The 22,314-nt window shown below is 41.3% G+C and overlaps 1 protein-coding gene across 11 annotated transcripts in view; it reads left to right on the top strand.

Moving 5' to 3' along the window:
• The window catches only part of FOXP2 (forkhead box P2), a 651,774-nt gene that overhangs the window by 182,477 nt on the left and 446,983 nt on the right, over window positions 1–22,314 (top strand). For 2 of the 11 annotated variants that reach the window (XM_090042256.1, XM_090042254.1), the window contains exon 3: window positions 19,994–20,099. The exons of the other annotated variants lie outside the window; for them this stretch is intronic. The gene's annotated coding sequence lies outside the window, so the exon portion shown is untranslated. The remainder of the gene's footprint in view (window positions 1–19,993; window positions 20,100–22,314) is intronic. 11 annotated transcript variants of the gene reach the window in all.

Genomic DNA, 22,314 nt, shown 5'->3' with positions numbered 1-22,314 from the left:
AAACTTTTTAATGCAAGACATTCTTAATCGGATCCTCTTTTTTCAAACTTTTTCCAGTTTAAATTAATGTTTTTTGAACATTGGTGACCAGAAATGTAGACAAGTATTCTTGATAGGGTCTTACCATCAAGAAGAATGAAAATTACTAGTACCTCCTTGTCTCTACTACTTATACCACACCTAATACCCGGCCTAGGATTTCACTTTTTTTTCCACAGCTGCTTCTCACTGGCAGCTCTTAGCTATTCTTTGGTTATCCAGTAATCCATAACATTATTTCAGTTCACCTATATAATAACCCTCTATAATATAAATTATTATTTAATATTTCTGTATAATACTCTTGTATAATATAGATTAGTTACATATTCTATACAGGGGAAATTGAAGTCTTTCATGATTACTCAGTTTCCACTGCTACTAAAATCTCTCAAGACCTTTTACACATCCCTGTCCAATTCCCTGTAGGGGCCTATAACCATCTTTCAAAAAAATCTCCCTAATGTCGTTTTTATTATTCCTTTTTAATGTGATGTACCACATCTGCCTTCCTAATTTATATGTGGTATAAGACATGGTATTTTTGTTTTCTTTTTCCAGTTGTTGTTGAGTGTTTTTACCTACATTTTTCAAAAGATTTGTCTCTGGCTTTTTGGGGCGCTGAAGAAATGGATACTTCTAAATAGAGGGTAGTTGGAATCTCTCAATATTGGACAAGCACTGTTCTAGGAACAAGAGCTGAAATTAAAAAAAGAAACACATTTTTCTTCTAATGAACACCACTTGCTACATATATATTTACACAACAGTGGAAGCAAGATGCATAGTCCAGAATTATCAGTAATGTTCAAAAGTTTTTAAATTTTTAAATGGAGAGTCTTTCCATTCTATTCAAGTAACTCTGAGAATAGAAATAAGGGAAATGAAATAAATATATTTCCTACTAATATTGTTTGCAGTCCAGATCTTAGAAATATTGCAGTAGGGAAAAGTAAAGTACTACAAAGGATACAGATACCTGATGCAGAAAAATATCTCACTACATATTGTAACCAATATGAGTTTATTACAGTCAAACAGTGTAAAACATCTTATCCTAATACTTCTGATCCTTTTCACATGCAATATTATGAAGGTACCCTAGGAGCCCCCTAGTTAAGGCTACATTAAAATAAGTACTTATTGTGGATTAAAATACATGTTTTACACTTGAATGACTGAACTGTGTTTCCTAAAAGAGAGAATATGGAGTTTGTCGTAATAAGTTTTTGTCAAAGGTTTTCTGACTTTGGTAGAGCAAACAATAAAAATAAGCCCTTTTTGAATTTTTTCCTTGTAATTCACCCAGCCTTGGATCAGCATGGACTGTGTGATCTAGCCAGACATGACAATGTAAAGGAAGGTATATCGATAAAAAATCTGTATTTTCTCAGTAATTGTGAAGACCAGAAAAGGATATGAGGCCCTGGTCGGGCACATATTTATGAACTGACTAGTAGAAAGGATAAATATGTGATGTAGACTTTCACCCTGAAGAGGTAATTCATAAGGTTAGGGGAAAATTGTGAAATAAGATGAAAGAAGGTTAGATAACCATTAGATAAGCATCTAGAGGCTTATCTGAACATAGTTACCTATTACTGTAATTGTTCAGTAGTGAAGACTCCTGGAAAAACAGTGCAAAGACCGCTAGATTTAGTCAAACCTTGGGAAGATGTAAGAGTATGTAGATTTATTCAGAGGCAAAGTATTTTCCCATCCTTGCAAATTGATGGTTTGTGACATTTCTAATAAGTTTATTTGGATCTCTAGAACGTGTATTTTCTAATATTTTTAATATTAGAATTTAAGAGTTAAACCTTACTCAAGTCAAGCAGACCGCCTCATTGCAGGCAATAGAATGAACAGAACTCTGCTTCAATTAAGCAAGCAGGATTTCACCCTCCTTATTTGTTATACTTTGACCGTGGAACAGATATTACACATGTAGTGCTACAAACATGCTTGTGTTCTACAAAAACGTACTGGAGAGATGTGGAACACGAAATTGGTAGATTTGTCACATAAACGCTCCTCTTTCAGAGAAGAATTATTTTTTGTACCAGGATGCTTTGTGGTACAACGTCACGTCCATGTAGTTACATGAAACACTGTGAGAAGCCCTCAGCAGCCCACAGTCCTCCATTCTTCTGCAGCATGCCTCCAAGGGACAGGGAGGGAGAAAAGATGGCTCTGTGATAGCTTGCCTCAGTGACCAGTTAGAAAGCCTTGCTTGCTGCCATGCTGAAGCAAGAGAGCTCACAAGAGCCATGTCTCTGTGACAATGCCACTGCAAGAACATGAGCTATTGCTGGTGCTCTCACAGCAGCTGTGGCACCAGTGGGCACAGCTGCCATCCCTGCTACTGTGAGGGGAGAGGAGGTGAGGGGCTGTGTTTGACACTTACTACTGGAATAGTGGTTGTTAAAGACAGCTTGTCCTCTTCCCTGCCAGGAGTTGATGGATGCTGTCAAGTACCACTGGCTGCCTGTAGGGGAGGAAGGGTGGAGAGCATGCCCCCTCCTCTTGAAGGTGGCTACGGGCTATGTTTGCAATTGCATCTGTCACTCACAGTCCTGGTTCACTTGCAGGGGTGTTGGGAGCACAGAGCATTTCCTGAAGACCTCTTTCCTCCGTGTGTCTGGGGATTGCCTCTCTGTTCAGGCTGCTTCCCACTGGTGCCCTTGTCTTCTCCAAAAATAGGGTTTGGGGGAGCAAACTAAAGCAGATTGCAAGAGTCCAGAGTCTGGAATCTATAAAATGTTTCACAGAGGCTGAGCGTATGTAGGATTTTGAAAAGTGCTTAGGTTTGGTTAGAATCTTTCCCATTTAACTCCATGGGAGTTTTGCCGCTGATTTCTCTGGGAGCAGAGTTAGGCCAATTTTAGGCTCTCTTGGAAATGGCATTCTTAAAATCCTTGTTATACATTGCACTTTGAGCTGCTCAAATGTTGATAGGTGTTAGTGCTAGCTCAAGTTTGGAGCAGGCTCATCTTAAGGCTAAGAACATTCTTTGGCTTTCTAACAGCTATGACATACCACTAGCGGGCTGGCAGGAAGGCTCCTGACTAGGAGCTACAGCTGTGAGTTACCACTACAGGGCTGGTGAGCCAGGGCAGGCATCTATCCCTACTCTAGGTGTGGGTGGGCATGTGAAAGAGGTACTGGGGGCAGGGACATGAACATGAAGTTGGAAGATGGAAAGTTAATGGGAAGGTAAAGAAATGACAGGTGGAAAGGCAGTGGGGGTGGGAGAAGGGTGGTGAAATATAAAGTCAGACAGCCACTGAAGGATATAATAAAAAACAAGGAAGAAATCAAGCGGAAGTAAATTAGAGAAGATCTTATGTTTTAATAAATTGTGATTTAGGACTGGGGTGTATTACAGTATTCCTGGAGAAATATTCAGGTTACAGATGGGTTCAAGTCTTTGTTTTCTATATTGTGGGTTCGAAAGGAAGGTTAGTGTCCATGGAGGAAGCATCTGGTGGTGCCATGCTTCAGGGGTTCTGTTGGTCTTCTGTGAGGTGCAGCAGACATTGTTTTTCTTCATCTTGAATGCTTTATTTGGCTTCTAGATTTTTTTCAAGTCATTTTGAGGCACTGGCTATTTCTTACATTTAGAAGTGGGAGTTTAGCTGGGGTGCACAGGTATTTCTTAATTGTATTTAGAAGCCTCTAAGGGGCTTGGCTGGAGAGTTTATTCATTCAGGAGGATCAGATTGCCAGATTGGGAGAAGGGAACTTCTTCTGGACAGATTTTTGCCTTCTAGGGTAGCATGGGGTTGTCTGAGTGTATATTAACCTAAAAAAATTCCTGTACATTGGATGTATTGGTGGTGTCCGTGTCTCGTGTTTTTAACCTGTGGCACTCATTTATGATAGTATGCCTTTTGGCTGTGATGTATGGGAGAGGTTGGACTATCTTGTGGACCTGTTAGACAAATTGTTGCCTGTAAAAGCAAGCATGGACTTAGTAACTCAGTCCATTCCAGTCCTGCATTTCAGTGCTCCTAAATAGTAACAATTTGTGGTAAAATTAATGCTGTGATATTATTGTTGATTTCTGAGGGGAAAAATCAAGGAATAAACAATTTAGATGCATCTGTTTTGATTACCCTTTGCTCTTTGGGGGTGTGGACAAGGACTGCAAACATCTACAGAAGTAACTGAGTAGTTAAGGTGAGGGGAAATAGCTGCTTCTTATTGCAATAAATGTCACTCCAGTGAATGTGAAATGATATAGAGTTTTTCAGGGAACACAGGGATTTGTCTACTCAGCCAAAATATTCTCTAACAAAATAGTTAAAAGATACCGTGTTACCATAGTTACATTAGCATTATGATTTCAGTGATGAAAAAAATCTCTACTTCTTCCATGTGAGGAGCAACCTTTGTTCATGGTACACTGAGGCCTGGAAACCCAAGCTTACTTCATTTAAAAAAAATATTAAATGGTGAATTTCTTTAGAACTATGTGAGAGCCTGTGTGCTTGTGATAGGTCTGATTTTGAAAAAAAGGTCCTATTCTGCTTGTAAGAACTTAAGGAACTTTTCAGATGTTTCAGACATAAATGGAATAATGGCAGTGTGTGGACATTGCTGGTAGACATTTATCGCAATGAAAGCCCCCGCTTCGTAGGCTCTAGATCAGGCACGTGTGCATGGGATAGCATGCAGTCAGCTGTAAGAAATAAACATTTGACTGTGCTGCAAGAGGCAAAGCAAATGGCCTTGTTGAGGGAAACTAGTCATGTCAGCCATTTTTTTCCAGTGAACTTCTTACCGGCTGTGCTTTCCTTCACCATACGTTTTTCAGTTATCCTTCTTTTTTCTTTTAATGCATTTTAATATTTGAAAGGCAAAAATGTGCATCCTAGCCTATTAATGCTTGACTGCATTTATTTTTATATTGAATTTGCACACTGCTCTGAGGTTTTTGCATGAAGACTATTTTATTCATTTAAATTTGATTGACCGATTGATTGATTGATAGAAAAGTCACAAAATGAGTGTAAAAATAGGAAAATGTCATGCGTCCTGGAAAACATATTGCTTTTAAGTGTAAAAGCTACACTCATTTTCTTATAAAAGGTGTTTTTGTATTTCATGAGTAGCATGTGCATCATATGGTGAAAGGTTGCTATGGGAATTGCTTTACTCATTTATTATGCAGATTAATGCAGAAATGAGAATCTGCATAAATGGCTAGATTAGCTTGTGCCCCTCATTTTGTTCAAAAGTTATTTCTTTTTATTCATTAAATAGGCTAAATTCATCCTGCATAAAACACTTCTTTATGAATAAGCAGTTTGTATATATATATTAACTCAAGGGTATGTGGTTTCATAGTTTCATACTTAGTAGGGTTGGCAGGGACATGAGCAGATCATCAGGTCCGACCCCCTGCCATGGCAAGAAAATGTACTTTCAAATGACCCCATTAAGGTGATTGTCACTCCTTGTCTTAAGGACCCCCAAAGTAGGACCCAGCACCACTTCACTTGGAAGTTGGTTCTAGACCCTAGCCACCGACAGTGAAATAGCGCCTCTTGATGTCTAATCTGAATTTACCCTCTGCCAGCTTGTGACAGTTATTTCTAGTCACTCCTGGTAGTCCTTGGGGAAACAGGGACTCCCTCAAAACCTGCTGGTCCCCTCTGACTAGTTTGTAAATGGCCACTAGATCCCCCCTCAGCCTTCTCTTATGGAGGCTGAACAGGTTCAGGTCCTGTAGCCTGTCCTCATAGGGGCTGCCCTGCTGCCCCTGATCATGCAAGTGGCCCTCCTCTGGACTCTCTCCATGTTGTCCACATCCCTCTTGAAGTGCAGCACCCAGAACTGGACGCAATACTCCAGCTGCGGCCTGACCAGTGCCACATAGAGGAGGAGTATCACCTCCCTGGAGCTGCTTGACATGTATCTGTGAATGCATGACAAGGTGCGGTTGGCCTTCCTGACTACATCCCTACACTGTCTGCCCATATTCATCTTGGCACCAATGATGACTCCAAGATCCTTTTCTGCCTCTGTACTGATGAGAAGGGAGTTCTCCAGCCTGTAGGTATGCTGCTAGTTTTTCCTCCCCACGTGCATCACCTTACACTTGTCAGTGTTACATTCTATTCTATTCTCATCCGCCCACCCCTGTACCCTGTCTAGGTCTGATTGCAGCCTATTCCTCCCTTCTAGCATGCCCACATCCCCCCACATCTTTGTGTCATCAGAAAATTTGAACAGGGTGCTTTTTACCCCCTCATCCAAGTCACTGATGAAGATGTTGGCAGCATGGGTCCAAGGACCGAGCCCTGCAGAACCCCTTTGCCCACATCCCTCCAGGTTGAAAATGACCCATCCACTACCGCTGTCTGGGTGTGGCCCTCCAGCCAGTTGGCGACCCATTTGACTGTGTAGGTGTTGACACCACAGTCCCCCCAGTTTCTTAATGAGAATAGGGTGAGAGACAGTATCAAAGGCCTTCCTAAAGTCCAGAAATACTATATCCACTGCTACCCCTACCTCTAAGGATTTGGTGACCTGGTCATAGAAGGCCACCAGGTTGGTCTGACAGGACCTGCCTCTAATGAACCCATGTTGGTTGCCCCTAAGCGTAATCTTCCCTGCTGGCCCCTTGTGGACATGTGCCAGAATAATTCTCTCAAAAAGCGTCCCCAGGATCAAGGTGAGACTACTGGCCTATAGTTCCCCGGGTCCTCCTTCCTCCCTTTTTTGAGGATGGGAACCACATTGGCCCTTTTCCATTTCTCTGGCAGCATACCAGAGCACCACGAGTGCTCGTACAGCTGTGCCAGGGGTCCCGCAATGACCTTAGCTAATTTCCTCCGCACTCTGGGGTGGAGATCATCCAGACCAGCTGATTTAAATACATCCAGTCCCTCCAGAAGTTCCCTGACTAGATCCTCCCTGACCCTTAGTCTAGGTGAGCCTCCCCTGGGGCCGGGGGGGGGGGGCTAGGGTGGGGGGGGCTGATCTGGTCCCTGCTCAGGAAAGTGGAGGCAAAGAAGTTGTTAAATAGGTTAGCTTTGTTGTGTGGTGTGATGACCAAATTTTCTAGCGTGTCTTGCAGGGGCCCCACATTACCTGGTACCTTCTTTTTGCTTCCTATGTATTTAAAAAATGACTTCTTGTTGTCCTTGATCCTGGAAGCTAGTCCCAGTTCCATCTCCGCCTTGGCCTTCCTGACTGCCCCCCTGCATCCCCGAGCACCTGCAGTATAATCTTCCCTGGTGATGGCACCTCCCTTCCATTGGGTATAGGCCTCCCTTTTAGCTAGAAGACATTCCCGGATGCTTTTGGTGAGCCATGGGGGCTTTTGTCCCCTCCTGCTCCCTTTGATCTGTGTTGGGATTATCTCCCTTTGGGCTTGGAGGATCGTCTCCTTAAGAAACAACCACTCTTTTTGGACACCTGGCTCCCTTCCCCTCTGGGACCTCAGTGCTTCCCCAAATATTCTCCTTAGATCTCACTTTTTTGGCTTCTGGTGTGGGCGCTAAATCAGTAGGGCATGTTGTGACGAGATGTAGTATTTTGTACATTTGGGGTCATTGAGAAGTTAATGATTAATACTTAAAGTTGCCTTCCTTTGCATTTACCCAAAAAAATCACACTTCATCGTTCCTTGGGCTATGTACAGACAGTCAAGAAGTGTGAGGCTGAATCAATTCAGTCTTTGTGGGTTAGTCTAAAATACAGAGATTAAACTGTGAAACAACTTGGGCACACATTTACTTCAGATTCAGGAAATGCAGACACATGCCTGCAGTAGCTCAGCCCAGAAGCCAGGGGGCACTAGAGCATGGCTTTCTGGCAGGTAGCCAGCATTGGCTTTGTGTTGGCTTTCTCTTCCTGCTGCCCCTGAGATCTCTGGGATTTGCAGTCCAGACTCACAGCAACAAGACACTGAAGGGTTGCTCATCACTTCCTCTTCCTGCTTTCAGGCACAGGCAGGGGCTGCTTCCACATGCCTCTGGGATTTGTAGTCCACAGTTGCAGCCAGCAGCAAGTTTGAGCTGGGTGTTTAACTCCCCCTCCCTGGACCCAGACCCCAGCTGGAGTTTGCCTGGGGGTGGGGGGAGGGGGACAGCAGTCCCTGCCTCCCCATTCCCCCAGCCCTCCCCTTCCCAACCCTTCTCTGGTAGAGCAGGCAGCATAGCCCAGCCTAGGGCTGGAAACATGCTGGGCTGCTGGGCAACTCTGATTTAATTTGAATCAGGAAGGGGTCTGGGACAGAAGTTTCATAAACTGTTTTGATTCAGATCAGTTAAGTGTGATACTACATTTAACCAGGTTTATCTTAAACCATTTCCAGCCATTTTGAAACTGGATTATGTGCACTGAATTTATGTTCTGTTACAGATTTAAGCCAGTTAAAATTCATTTATGTGTAACTTCTGTCCCTAGCCATGTTGGACAGTGTCAAATGAAGTGTAATTCTTGAATTATCATGTTGGACAGTTCCATAGAACATCTGGCACATTTTAAGCTTGCAGCAAGTATATTTGGACAAGGTAACAAATTTGAGAAGAAAGGTGAACCATGTCATTCAGTTCATGCAGAAACACTAGTTCAGGTCCATTAACTTTAACTAAGGAAAATGTGGCTATAAAACAGATATAGAATAACTAATAAAAGATTAAAAAGATTAAAAGGTTTTCTGCATTCATATTTAGAAAATAATTAATTTAATTTTTTTCTTCATTACAGATTAATTATTTGTGTGATTTTGGTTTTGACTTTGTGAGACAATTGTGTAAAGGAGCCACAGAACTGGATTTAGGTTGTCATTTTAAGTGAACTGTTTTGTAATCCTGCTACACAATTTTTTGGTTTCATAACATTTGATTCTAGTGGGTGTTGGATGTAGCCATGAGTTCAAATAGCTTAAAGTTTCAGACTACCAAAAAAAGAGAAATAATCTCTTGACTATTTTAGTAAAAAAACCCCCCCAAACTAAATCTCAATATTACTATGGAAAAAATGCATCCATATTTACTTAATTTTGTCTTCATCTTATTTCAAGATCATATTATGTTAATACAATACACTGAGGATCCCACATCTAAGCCAATAACAAAATAATAAAAAGTTCTGTTGGAATAGGTGTGCACATTACAGGCTTGCTGTTTGTTTTTGAGAAGTGAAGGACAAGTTATGAGAAATACAACACTTATTTTGAAGGCAGTGCCCACTCTGTGTGTGTGTGTGTGTGTGTGTGTGTGTGTGTGTGTGTGTGTGTGTGGCAGGGGGGTCATAGTGGATAGAGGCAGTATTACAGTATCATGCATTTTTATCCCAGTCTCTTCTGGATTATTTGTTTAAAAACATACCATTTACCTCATCTGCACACCAGAGAGAGAGAGATGCTTACATATAACTAGTCCTTCTTTCTTAAAATCACTTAACCAGCATTCTTTTGTAGACAAAACAGCCACCCCAAGCCATCATTCAATTGCCATAATTCAGTCACTTTTTCTTGTTACTGCTGGACTTTGTTGCCATTCTCTTTATTCACTTCCCAATCACTACTTTGACTTGTTAGTTCTTTCCCTCCCTAGATTACCCAAATTAATCAGATTTCTTTCTTCTTTGCCTCCCAGTAAAGGAATAATGATAAGAAAATGAACATTATGTAGATCAGAGCTGCATCCAGTTAATGTCCCTGCTACATGATGGGGGTAAAGAAGCCACTGGGAAAAGTTGCTGCATTTTCTTCTTTCCTCAGTAAAGGCTAAAAGGAAATAACTGCAAATTCAATATAGCCAAAAATAAGGTATACAAATGGAGATGTCCAGGATAGTAGCTAGAGCAAAGGACCTGAACCTCCTTCTTTTGAAGCAACTTCAAATGCTTGTCTACATGTAGTTCTCATTTGCGGGTGTGCACATTTTCTTCTAAAACTCTTCGTCTTAGTGTCAGTATAGCAGGCCCTAATTTTGCCCCTCATCCTGCTCGACACCTTGGGCATAGAGGACTTTACATCAGTTCATTTCAGTCACCTTGACTTGAGATGGTGATATTTCTTCTCTGCTGTTGCTTCAGGTTTATTTTCCATACATGTTCTTCCCATTCATCTTCTCGTAGCCTTTGGGATTCTCACCAGGGTTTTCTCTTTAGTAGTCATGTGTGCAGAAAACTTGAGTTGGCACTTAATCTGGCTGGTGAAGAGAGCGTCTTCCAAGCAGATATCTGACAGCACATTCACCTCCGTAACATTCATTCTCTCCATAGAGTTGTTGATGAATATTCAGAAATCACACTGAATTCCTGTTCAGCTCCTAGAGTTCATAGGACCTGCCTTCTGCAGGATGATTTTTGTCTCCCTTTGTCTCATCCTGCTAGTTAAGGACAGTTTTACTGCTTTGGTCTTTCTGTTATAGGTCATGTGGCCTATGGCACTTTTATATTGCCACATACATAGGGTTACTATATGGGATAATGTGAAATATTAGACACTGCCCCTCCCTCCCAAACCTCTGCTGCTGGCAGAGGTGGGGATGGGGCACCATTGGTATTACTGTTCAGGCAGCTAAGGAGTCTATGGCCTGTTAATGATCCATTGCTTTCTTCACAGGTATTAGCAAACCATTTTTAATGGTCATTCCAGTAATCAAGCTAACCTATTAGGACAATTTTGCTGTCTGCTAGGGCTTCTTATTTCAGAGTTCCAACCCCGCTCTGAGTTCCAGAATGTTGTGGAGAACGTTAACCCGTTTCACATTGCTTGAAAATGTTGAGTGAGACAGTGCCACCATAATAGATTCATAGTTTCATAGATGTTAGGGTCAGAAGGGACCTTGGTAGGTCACTGAGTCCAACCCTGTGCCCTGAGCAGGAAAGAGCACTGGGGTCAATTGACCCCATCTAGATTCTTGTCCAGTCTCCTCTTGAAGACCCCCAGGGTAGGGGAAAGCACCACCTCCCTTGGAAGCCCATTCCAGATTCTGGCAAACCTTACTGTGAAGAAGTTCTTTTTAATGTCTAACCTAAATCTGCTCTCTGTCAATTTGTGGCCACTGTTCGTAGTTCCTCCAAGGGATGACCTAGTAAATAGAGCATCTCCTATTCCATTCTGCCCTTCCCTTATGAATTGATAGGCAGCCACAAGTTCACCTCTCAGCCTTCTCTTGTGAAGGCTGAGGAGATCTAGGTCCCTTAGTCTCTCCTTGTAGGGCCTTGCCTGCAGGCCTCTGACCAATGCTCTCAAGATTCTCCGCATCCCTCTTGAAGAGTGATGCCCAAAACTGGATGCAGTACTCCTACTGCAGCCTGACCAGTGCCACATGGAGGGAAAGTATCACCTCCCTGGTCCTGTTTTTCATGCATTTGCTAATGCATGATAAAGTGCAGTTAGTCTTGTTGATCGCTTCATCACATTGATGAGTCACGTTCATCTTGGAGTCAACTATGACTCCAAGATCCCTTTCTGCTGCTGTGCTACTGAGAAGGTCACTTCCCAGCCTGTCATCATGCTGGTGATTCCTTTTGCCCAGGTGAAGCGCTTTGCACTTGTCTTTGTTGAACTGCATCCTATTTCGTTCTGCCCATTTTTCCAACTCCTCCAGATCCTCCTGGATATGTTCCCTACCCTCTGGTGTGTTAACTTTTCTCCATAATTTGGTATAATCTGGAAACTTGGACAGGATGCTCTCCAGGCCCTCATCCAAGTCACTGATGAAGACATTGAATAGCACCGATCCACGGGGTGAGTCTTGTGGGACTCCACTGCCCACATTTATATTCTGTATGTTCTGTATCAACAGGCAGAGAGGTATGGGATAGGCTGCTTCCCCCCCCACAGAAACAACTATCTATAGTATTGTTGTATTCACCACCAAATACATCCGTCAGCATTGCATTTTAGAGATATCCTGGGCACCAGTTTGGACTGTGTCTATGAATTCAAGTGGGAGATCAAAATATTCAGTCAATCTTGGTATGTATCTTAATGCAACAATATCCTATTGCACAAACTACTTTGACGGTTGCTAAAGCAGTCTTTCACTTTCTGTTTGCTTAGGATGCCAAGGTCTACTCCAGAAATGTGGGCATTTCTTTGAAGTCACCCATAGTGAGGATGTGCATATGGACAAGAAATTGAAGAAAGAGAGTTTACTAGTCACTGGAGATGCTTAAAATGTGATTATCATACATCCTTCCACCCTTCCCTCTTCCCCTCTTCCCTGGAATCAGAACTGTAATAGGACTGTGCAGCTGAGTTCTCTGAGGAGCAGAAACTGTATTCTGACTTTTATGCCCTAAGTATGGAGCAGAAGTAAAGCTAGGGATAGGGTATTCTGTACAGATACTTTTATTGCAAGAATTCTTTGAGCTCAAATGCTTGAGGTGCGTGTGTAGGCATCTCAAAGGACTCCAGTTACTTTTAAGTAATTTTTTTTCTTTTACTCCTTTACTTCTTTTGGATATCTGTTACTTTCTACAGTTTCTTTAACTCTACTTTTATAATAGTTACTTCTGCTGAAGTCTGTTCAACTTCCTATGCAGGTGTATTCACTACCCGAATCTTATGCTCCTTGCTACTGTTTCCTGTGATCTGATTTTTGTATTTCTATTCTTTCATAATTAAACCTTGGAAAGTAATATAAGTTCAAGGTGTGACTTGAGCTTCTTTCCACTCTCTGTCTTGCCCCATCCCCGCCTATCAACTTAAGTATCAGCATGCTCTTCTGCTTTTAAAGAGCAGCTCTTAAAGTTGAGAGTAATGACAAAGTTGCCAGACAACAAATTTAAAAGCAGTGAAAGCAAGGAAAACACTTCCATTACTCAGCTTCCCTTGTAAGGACATGTCACTGTACTGTATTCTCTGAATCATAAAGGGTGCCATAGCAGATCATATTGAAGAATTCCTAATTTAAACCCTGGTTTTTACAAGACCTTGAACGTTTTGTATACTAGAAAAGACTATGTTCATTTCAGTTCTTTTCATGAAAGCTGTAGAATGGAAGAGATGCTGCTCATGGTCCCTTTCACTGGGATGTAGTTGAGATATTTCAAAGAGTTTACTCAAGTTTTCTAACACATGGGACTTGGAACCAGTTATATCTAAAATAAAGCACAAGTAGAGAAATAGCCACTATTGTAGTTGAACAGGAGATAGGCATTTTTAAGATACTTCACATTAGACGTAAGGTAGAAATCTAATTTTATGATTACATTTGATCATAAATAAATCTATCTTAATGTTAAACTGTATTTTCTGTACTCAACATTTGTCCTTCTAAAAGAACCTAATTTCTTTAACAATTTAATGTTAAGCTAGTTAGTCCTGTAAAGTGAACCATTATACTGATTTACACCAGAAAATGTTTTCTTTGCATTTTTCCAGGAGTGTATATCATCTCTCTCACACACACATACATCAGTATACCTGACCCTTTTTGTCTCTCTGCTTGGTAGACTGGTAGTAGTAATGTTAAAAACATCCATTAAAAGATTTTGTCATCTGTATATAAAAGAAATTTTAGATATTCAAAGTCTTATAACCTCTGTCAATGTTTTTCTATGAATTAATCTTTTCTTTTGAGGGTCTGGCTTCATTATTGTTTATGTTATGTAGTAACACAACAGAATGGTTGGTAGGTTCATTACAGAGCTCTGGCACTAAGGACTGTATCTTCCACATAGTGATTAAAACGGCAGTGTTCCTTTTGCTTCAAAATAAAAGCATTACTGTCATCTTACTTAAAAGAGACACAAAATAAGAGAAATTTTGCATTAATTTTTTCTTATTAATTGCAGTAACAACTTCAAATTATTTTGAAATGATATAGTCTTTAATGCTGAGTTAGCTTTGCATGATAAGCTTTAATTTTCCCTGCTTCCTATAGTGATAGAGATTTAACTGCTCACGTACTAATTTTAATGATAAAATATAATATATTTTTAATTAGACTATACCAATATTGTATAAAGGAAAAAAAGGAAATGTGTTGACACAGTTTTGGTTCAGGTTTTTTTTGCGGGGGGGTTGGCTTTTTCTGACTTTTGAGAAAATTTGTTTAATAGATGTGTTTCAGGAGGAAAAAGAGCTGAAGTTTATAGCATTTTCCAACTAGGTTGCAGATAGAACTGCACTCCTGTAAATTGGAATTTTGTGACTCTGCTAACAAAAAACTATTATCTATTGACTTTTGAGGAAAATATTCCTTTTTATCTTTACAATTTTTGCATTAAATAATGAGTTAAAAAAGCTCTTTTGAGATCCTGAATAATCTCTTCAAATGTGGCAGTTTGAGAAATTTAAATGAAATTGAAACCAGAGGTTTAAAGTGAAGACTCTTATGTAGCATTAACAGTGGATGGGAAGCTTCAGCAATGGTACAGGATACATTTCTGTCTTCTCTTAAGAATTGTTAACTGTGGCATAGAAGCTATATAGCATAACTTTCATAACAGTCTGCAGAAGTATTGTGGGAGGGTAAAGTATTCAATGGATACAACAAAAAGAAATTGGATAGGCCAGATGGAGTTCCCAAAACTGAAATTTGGCCGGGGCCCTAATCTCACACTCCAGTAAGTGGACAGTGAGTTTTTTATAGCAAAAAGGGCTCAGGATCATTTAAATTGTTTTTTCCTAAAGACTTTTTCGGATGATACACATAATAGAATGTATCCTATCAGGATAGGTCAGATTATTTCTTGGAGCGAGGTGCTTTCCTGTTGCAAGAGGAAAATGGAAAGCCTGTAATAGTTTCAGGCTTGATGCATAACTGTGTTTGGAAGGAAAGATTGCATATTCACAACCGTGATCTTGTTGTGTCTTTAAAAAAGAGGGCAAGGAGATGCATAAGCACAAGGAAGAATAACTTGTGCTGACCATCCTTCAGTATTACATTATTTAGATAAGTTCCACCTCCTCTAGTGGTAACCCTTTGAATATGAAGGGAGCTAAGTGTGCACAGAATATCCTAAATGTGTTTTAGAAGAAAACATAATCTTTTGCCACCTCTAATCTCCATTTCTTTCTAAGGTTTAGCATTGTAAATGTACATTGTAGGGAATAGTTCTGTAGCTTTCTTTTTAATTCACAAATAGAGACTTTTTATCTTTTGCCATCTGTGTAGCTAGATAAGTTAGGGAAGGTGATTTTGCACTACTATTTGCTGTAGTTTGCCAAAATTCCCATTTTTTTCTGGCCTTTCTATATTTTTTAATCCTGTCATTTTACAGTTGAGCATAACATTGTTTCCTTGTTTTCTCGATACCTTTTATTGATAACTTTCAAATGTTAACATTTATCAGTACAAAAAATCAGGGAATAACAGTGATCTCTGGTGAAACTGTGAATATAGAATACAGCTTTCTGTGTGTACATGTATGGATGTGGGTACATATACCACATCTACTGATGTGAACTGTGAAAGAGTAAACAGCGACACGGCAAAAAGAGCCGGAGAACGCCGCTTCTGAAGCTATTACCATATTAGGATAGAAGCTCTGGGAAAAGAAAAGAAAGAGGAGAAGAAAGAAAGAGCATCTGAAGGAGAAAGTGAGGGGGAGAGAAGATCTCCAGGAGATAAGACACTTACCTCAGGATTTTTCTCGCTGCTGGAGAGAGTGGAGCTCTGAGAAAGAGGGGCAGATCCCTGAAGAGGCACTGGAGAGCCGCGCTGAAAAGTAAACAAACAAACAAAAAAGAGAAGAGTGAATTGTGACTCACTCCCACAAGCTTAGTGAAAACAACTAAGTGCTGACCACAAGGATTCAAGGCTTCAGGCACGCACCAGATGAAAGGTACACACTCAGGATAGCAAAAGTAAAGAGAGAAATAACAAGGCTTGAAGAGAAAAGCCTGCTCTTAAAAAAAAAATGGAAATAAATGGACAAACCAGAGTTAAAGGGACTGTGTTTATTAACACCAAATTCAGTCCAACCAAACTGATAAAGGCTAGATAGAATTACAAAGTTGATATAATTATTAAAAAAAAAAAAAAAGGACCACTTGTGTTTAAAGATAATGAAAGTTTGTATAGTGTTATAAAGAATAAAGATAAAGACAAGTGTTCATCTGCATCTGATTGTGCATATATAAATCGGTGAGTGTGTGGGAATAATCAAGTGAAGTTTTCCTCTATAATACCGGGATTCCTAATGGAGACACCCAAAAAGCAAAATAAAAGAACAAATATATGTTTAACAACCTTCCCGACAAGTGATGTCATAAAGCAGAACATATTATAATAACATCCAAGACGTGGCATGTGGGAAAGCCAGGGTACTTACAGCTCTTTGGGAGATTATAAAAGGATACAGAGGGGCAAGGTCCACTGTCACAGTGGTGCATTGCCTGAGAAGCGACAACAGCCTGATCAGAAGACAGCATGGAGAGACAACCAAACCTCATGGGGAGTCTAGAGCCTCTGCAACAAACCATGCATCTAGTAGGGCAATTACAACAACAACAAGCCGCTCGACAAATTGCACTTGAAGAAAAATGGATACAGCAACAGACCATGGGCTCAACGACACCAAGTTGAATTAAGAGTCCTGAAAATGACCCCGCAAGATGACCCAGAGGCCTTCCTTGAAAGCTTTGAAAGAGCAATGTTAGCATCCGGGTCAGAGCGCAGCCGATGGGCCGACCATTTAGGTGTACTCTTGATAGAAAGAGCAGAAGCGGCTTATTGGGTAATGGCATGAGGTGAAGCGATGGACTATGAAAAGATTCTGTGTCGTTTAAATATTAACCCAGAAAATTATTGACAGGCCTTCTGAATGAAAAAGAAAAAAAGAAGAGAAATCCCCTTGAATTCAGTTGCAACAATTGGCCGATCTGTTAGAAAAGTGGTTGAAGCCACAGGAGGTATCCAAGGTGGAGTTATGTGACCAGATCCTGTTGGAACAATTCTTAATAGATTTAGAAGAAAATACCCAACATTGGGTGCAGTGTCATTGACCGAAGTCATTGGCAGCAGCATTACGCTTGGCCGAGGATTTTGATAGTGTTCAGATGGATAGCTACCGAGAGAAAGCCCCAAAGTCCAGAACTCCTCAAGTTGGATGAGAGGATGAACAAAAGGAAACTTGAGAAGGGAAAAGACCGACTACAGTATGTTTCAGGTGTGGGAGAACTGGACATATTGCAAGGGAGTGTGCCAGTCATCCTCGATTGGATCTGCAACCAGGGGAAATACCATTCGAAACCCGGATACAAAGAAGTGAGAGGAGTGACAACGGGCAGGTGGAGATGATGGACTGCAGCATCACGGAAACACATTGGGAAGCATCAAAGGAAAAACGCACTGGGTGGACCCGCATTGGAAGGAAGAAAATAAAAGCTATAGTACTTGATACTTGATGTGCCCAGATATTGAGTAGAACCAACATAGCTCCCCGAGGCTGGGCTCCGAGTGCAAGCATCATAAAAATGATTTGTATGCATGGCCAGTTGTTGGTGTGCCCCTGAAGGAAATATCGGGTGGAAATCTTGGACACCACCTGCGAGATGCCAGTAGGTCTAGCCAATGGCCTACCTTACCCGATGGTGTTGGGCAGAGACTGGGAGGAGATTTATGAAGTCCTAGACACCGTGAGGAGACAAGAAGTCCAAGTAGAAGGTTTAGCTGGAGAGAACAGCGACAATTACACTGAACCCGATACACTGGATTTGGAGAGCTTAGCAAGCAGCTCCTGCTTTCAAGAGGCTCAACAAGGCGAGGACCTGTTTTGATCAATAAGGCGAATGGAGCTGGCCAAGCAGGGTGATCAGGTAATTTGCCCAGAGAGATGCCACACATTCCCCAGGTATGAGTTGAGGAAAGGCTTGTTATATAGGATCAAGGCAGGACATATAGAAGGGACAGAGGTACCGTAGCTGCTGACATCTTACAGGGAACCCCTCTTGGAACTCGCTCATATGAATCCATTGGGAGGGCACATGGGAAGAGCTAAAATGGAAACCAGGCTAACTAAGTGGTGTTTCTGGCCCAGACTGTATGAACAAGTTGAAGACTATTGCAGAGCCTGCCCAAGTTGCCAGAGGGTCGGCCTTCAAAAACCCCCTCAGGCTCCTTTACAATCCATGCCAGTGATAGGAGAGCCATTCTCTTGTATAGCCCTGGATGTGGTTGGACTGTTACTGAAAAGTGTGACAGGTTACCAATTCATACTTGTCTTGATAGACTATGCCACTCGGTTTCCGGATGCCATCCCATTGAAAACAGTCACTGGGCCTCAAATAGCAGAAGAATTGCTCCCCCTTTGGTATTCCTAGGGAGATCATTACGGACCAAGGGACGAATTTTATGTCCCGGGTTATGTGGAATCTGTGCCAAGTATTAAAAATAAAACACTTGCGAACCACGGTTTATCACCCCCAAACCAATGGGTTAGTGGAGAGATTAAACAGAACCCTTAAAAATATGCTGTGTAGATGTACACAAGAGGAGCCGCAGAAGTGGGACTTGGTCATACCCCCTCTGTTGTTTCCGGTATGGGAAGCTACATAATCATCCTTGGGGTTTTCCCCATTCGAGTTGGTTGGGTTTCAACCCAGAAGCCTCATGGACATGGTTCGAGAGGGATGGGAAGAAGGAGGAACCCCAGGGGTGAGGCCATCTGAATATTTCAGTGAAATGATAGAACGGTTATGAAAGGAATAAAATTTAGCCCAAGAAAATCTCTGACAAGCCCAAGAGAAACAAAAAACTAGGTATGATCAAAATATGAGTGAAAGGAACTTACAGTTGGGACAAAAAGTGTTAGTCTTACTCCCAGATACTATGAGTAAATTTTTAACGTGTTGGCAAGGTCCATTCAAGATATCCAGGCGTGTTGGACCTGTTGACTATGAGGTTCTTTGCCCTGGACAAAAAAAGGAAAAACAAATTTTCACGTGATTTATTAAAACTGTGGAAAGAGCGAGAAGGTTTAGTAGCTTCCTCAATGAGAGGGCAAGCAGAAAATAAGGGTACAATGAATAGGGAACATTAAAACTGGCCAACAAGTTAAGAAGTCTGTCTAGGTATCCAGTTGATGGCGCAACAAAGAGATGAATTAAAACTGCTTATACGAGAGCTTGGAGATGAGTTTAATGAGAATCACGGCTGTGCTACAGGGATTAGCCATAACATTGTTACACCAGAAGGAAGGGTAATAAGGGAAAGATGGTGGAGAATCCCGTATCATAGATACGAAGTAGTGATGGCAGAGATAGACAGGATGTTAGAGCAAGGAATAATAACAGAATCATGGAGCCCATGATGAAGCCCATTGGTAATTGTTCCAAAACAAGATGGGTCCCTCCATGTGTGCATTGACTTTTGTAAATTAAATGCAATTTAAAATGCAAAATCTGATGCTTTTCCCATGCCCTAAATCAGCAAATTACTGGAGAGAGTAGGACAAGCCAAATAAATATCTATATTAGATTTGACAAAGGGATATTGGCAGATACCTGTATGCAGAGAAGACCAAGCAAAAATTGCTTTCGGCATGCCGTGGGGTTTGTACGAGTTCAAGCAAATGCCATTTGGCCTGCATGGGGCTGCAGCCACTTTCCAAAGACTCATTGATTGGATCCTAGCACCATACCAACAATATGCAGGAGCCTACATAGATGATATTATAATTTATACAGACAAATGGGAACAGCATTTAAAAGCGGTGCATGCTGTTCTCCAAGGACTCAGGCAAACCAGCCTCATAGCCAACCCAGGGAAGTGTGCCCTAGGTAAGGCAGAAACTAAATATCTCGGCTTCCTAGTAGGACAAGGATGCACGCACCTCTTGGTAGATAAGGTCGAAATGATACAGGATTTTTCGCCTCTACGGATGAGAAAACAAATGTGTGCTTTCCTCAGTTTAGCCTATAAAATGGGAAGAAAAACATTTAGAAGTTTTTTGTAGGACTCAACAAGCTTTATGTAACAACGCAGTCCTTAATACACCTGACTTCACCTGGGCTTTCATTTTACAGCAGATGCATCAAGTTATGCTGTGGGCGCTGTGTTGATGCAGGAAGTGGATGGGATAGAACGCCTGATTGCTTATGCTAACCGGAAACTTAACCAACCACAACAAAGGTGGGTATTGAATGTGAGTGCCTAGCGATAAAGTGGGGAGTAGAATATTTTTAGTATTATCTCCTGGGCCATAAATTCATTTGGTTACTGATCATGTGCCTTTGAAGTGGTTAAAGACAGCCCAGATGGATAATACAAGAATCACCAGATGGGCACTCGCCTTACAACCATTCTACTTTGATATTGAATACAGACCGGGACATGCCAACGTGGTAGCAGACTTCCTATCTCGATGTCATCCTGGTACCCAATCCCTAGAGGTCTTGAATACTCAGGAAGGTCCAAACTCCCTCTGTATCGAGGATCAAGATAAACAACAAAAGGCACCTACCGGCGTCTTAAAGGGGAAGGTGTGTGAAAGAGTAAGCAGCGATGTGGCAAAAAGAGCCGGAGAATGCCACTTCTGGAGCTATTACCATATTCGGATAGAAGCTCCAGGAAAAGAAAAGAAAGAGGAGAAGAAGGAAAGAGCGTCTGAAGGAGAAAGTGAGGGAGAAAGAAGATCTGCAGAAGATAAGACACTTACCTCAGGATTTTTCTCGCTGCTGGAGAGAGCGGAGCTCTGAGAAGGAGGGGCAGATCCCTGAAGAGGCACTGGAGAATAAACAAACAAACAAAAAAGAGAAGAGTGAATTGTGACTCACTCCCACAAGCTTAGTGAAAGCTGACCACAAGGATTCAAGGCTTCAGGCACGCACCAGATGAAAGGTACACACTCAGGATAGCAAAAGTAAAGAGAGAAATAACAAGGCTTGAAGAGAAAAGCCTGCTCTAAAAAAAAAAATGGAAATAAATGGACAAACCAGAGTTAAAGGGACTGTGTTTATTAACACCAAATTCAGTCCAACCAAACTGATAAAGGCTAGATAGAATTACAAAGTTGATATAATTATTAAAAAAAAAAAAAGGACCACTTGTGTTTAAAGATAATGAAAGTTTGTATAGTGTTATAAAGAATAAAGATAAAGACAAGTGTTCATCTGCATCTGATTGTGCATATATAAATCGGTGAGTGTGTGGGAATAATCAAGTGAAGTTTTCCTCTATAATACCGGGATTCCTAATGGAGACACCAAAAAGCAAAATAAAAGAACAAATATATGTTTAACAACCCTCCGGACAAGTGATGTCATAAAGCAGAACATATTATAATAACATCCAAGACGTGGCATGTGGGAAAGTCAGGGTACTTACAGCTCTTTGGGAGATTATAAAAGGATACAGAGAGGCAATATCCACTATCACATGCATCTTTGTGAGAATCAGGCCATTTGACTTTACAGGGTAAAGTCTGATGTCTCAAAGTGTGTTGCATGTCTTGTACTTGTACCTTAACAATCAACCAAAAGGAAGCTTTTCATCAGCACAAGAACAGGTGGGATAAGTAGAATAGCACTTTAAAGTTACCATCTACATGCTCTGTGTAATAGCGTGAAGGTACCACATATTTATCTTTTCAGTTACTGCCTTTACACTTTCGTAGATGGTATTCTTGCACCTTTTGATGACTGCATAATGTCTAATCTTTTAGTCATGATATTACTTTTGCATTATCAGCAACCCCTCACAGTCAAGGATGATTATCTTCCATGATTGTCTTATCTGTGGCCCCAGAGATGGCTGACGAAGCAACTCAGGCACATTTCCATGCAGGGTGCGTGGCACTGGGTTCCTGGTTTGGTCCACGACATGTTTTTTTTGCCGCTTCCATTTTTCTGTCTCTTGTTGTCGTAAGTTTTCAAAGTACTGACATGGTTGCAGTATACTGTTGCTCCATTTGGGAAGGTCCTGGGTGATAGTCTCCCATGAGTTGTTGTTGCTTGAGGATGTCCTTCAAGCACTTTCTCTGCCCTCCTCTTGAGTGTATGCCTTGACTGAGCTTGGAGAATAAAACCTGCTTCCGGAATCGCATATCCAGGTGACATGGCCAGTGCGGCAAAGTTGATGTTGGATGATCATTTCCTCCGTGCTCATGGTGTTTGGTTGTGAGAGGATGCTAATGTTGGTGTGTCTGTCTTCCTACTGGATTTGAAGGGTCTTCCTCCAACAGAGTTGATGGTACTTCTCCACTGACTTGAGGTGTCTCCTGTTCATTGTCCACGTCTCAGCTCCATACAGTAAGGTGGCAATCACAACTGCTTGATAAACCATGAGGTTGGTTTTGGATCTGATGTCGTTATCTTTAAACATCCATTTTGTCAGATGTCCAAAGGCT

Source organism: Crocodylus siamensis, chromosome 4 (assembly GCF_052110815.1).
Source record: "Crocodylus siamensis isolate JL-2025a chromosome 4, ASM5211081v1, whole genome shotgun sequence".
In the NCBI taxonomy this organism is placed as follows: Eukaryota; Metazoa; Chordata; order Crocodylia; family Crocodylidae; genus Crocodylus; species Crocodylus siamensis.
This window is presented reverse-complemented; position numbering and strand designations above follow the sequence as displayed.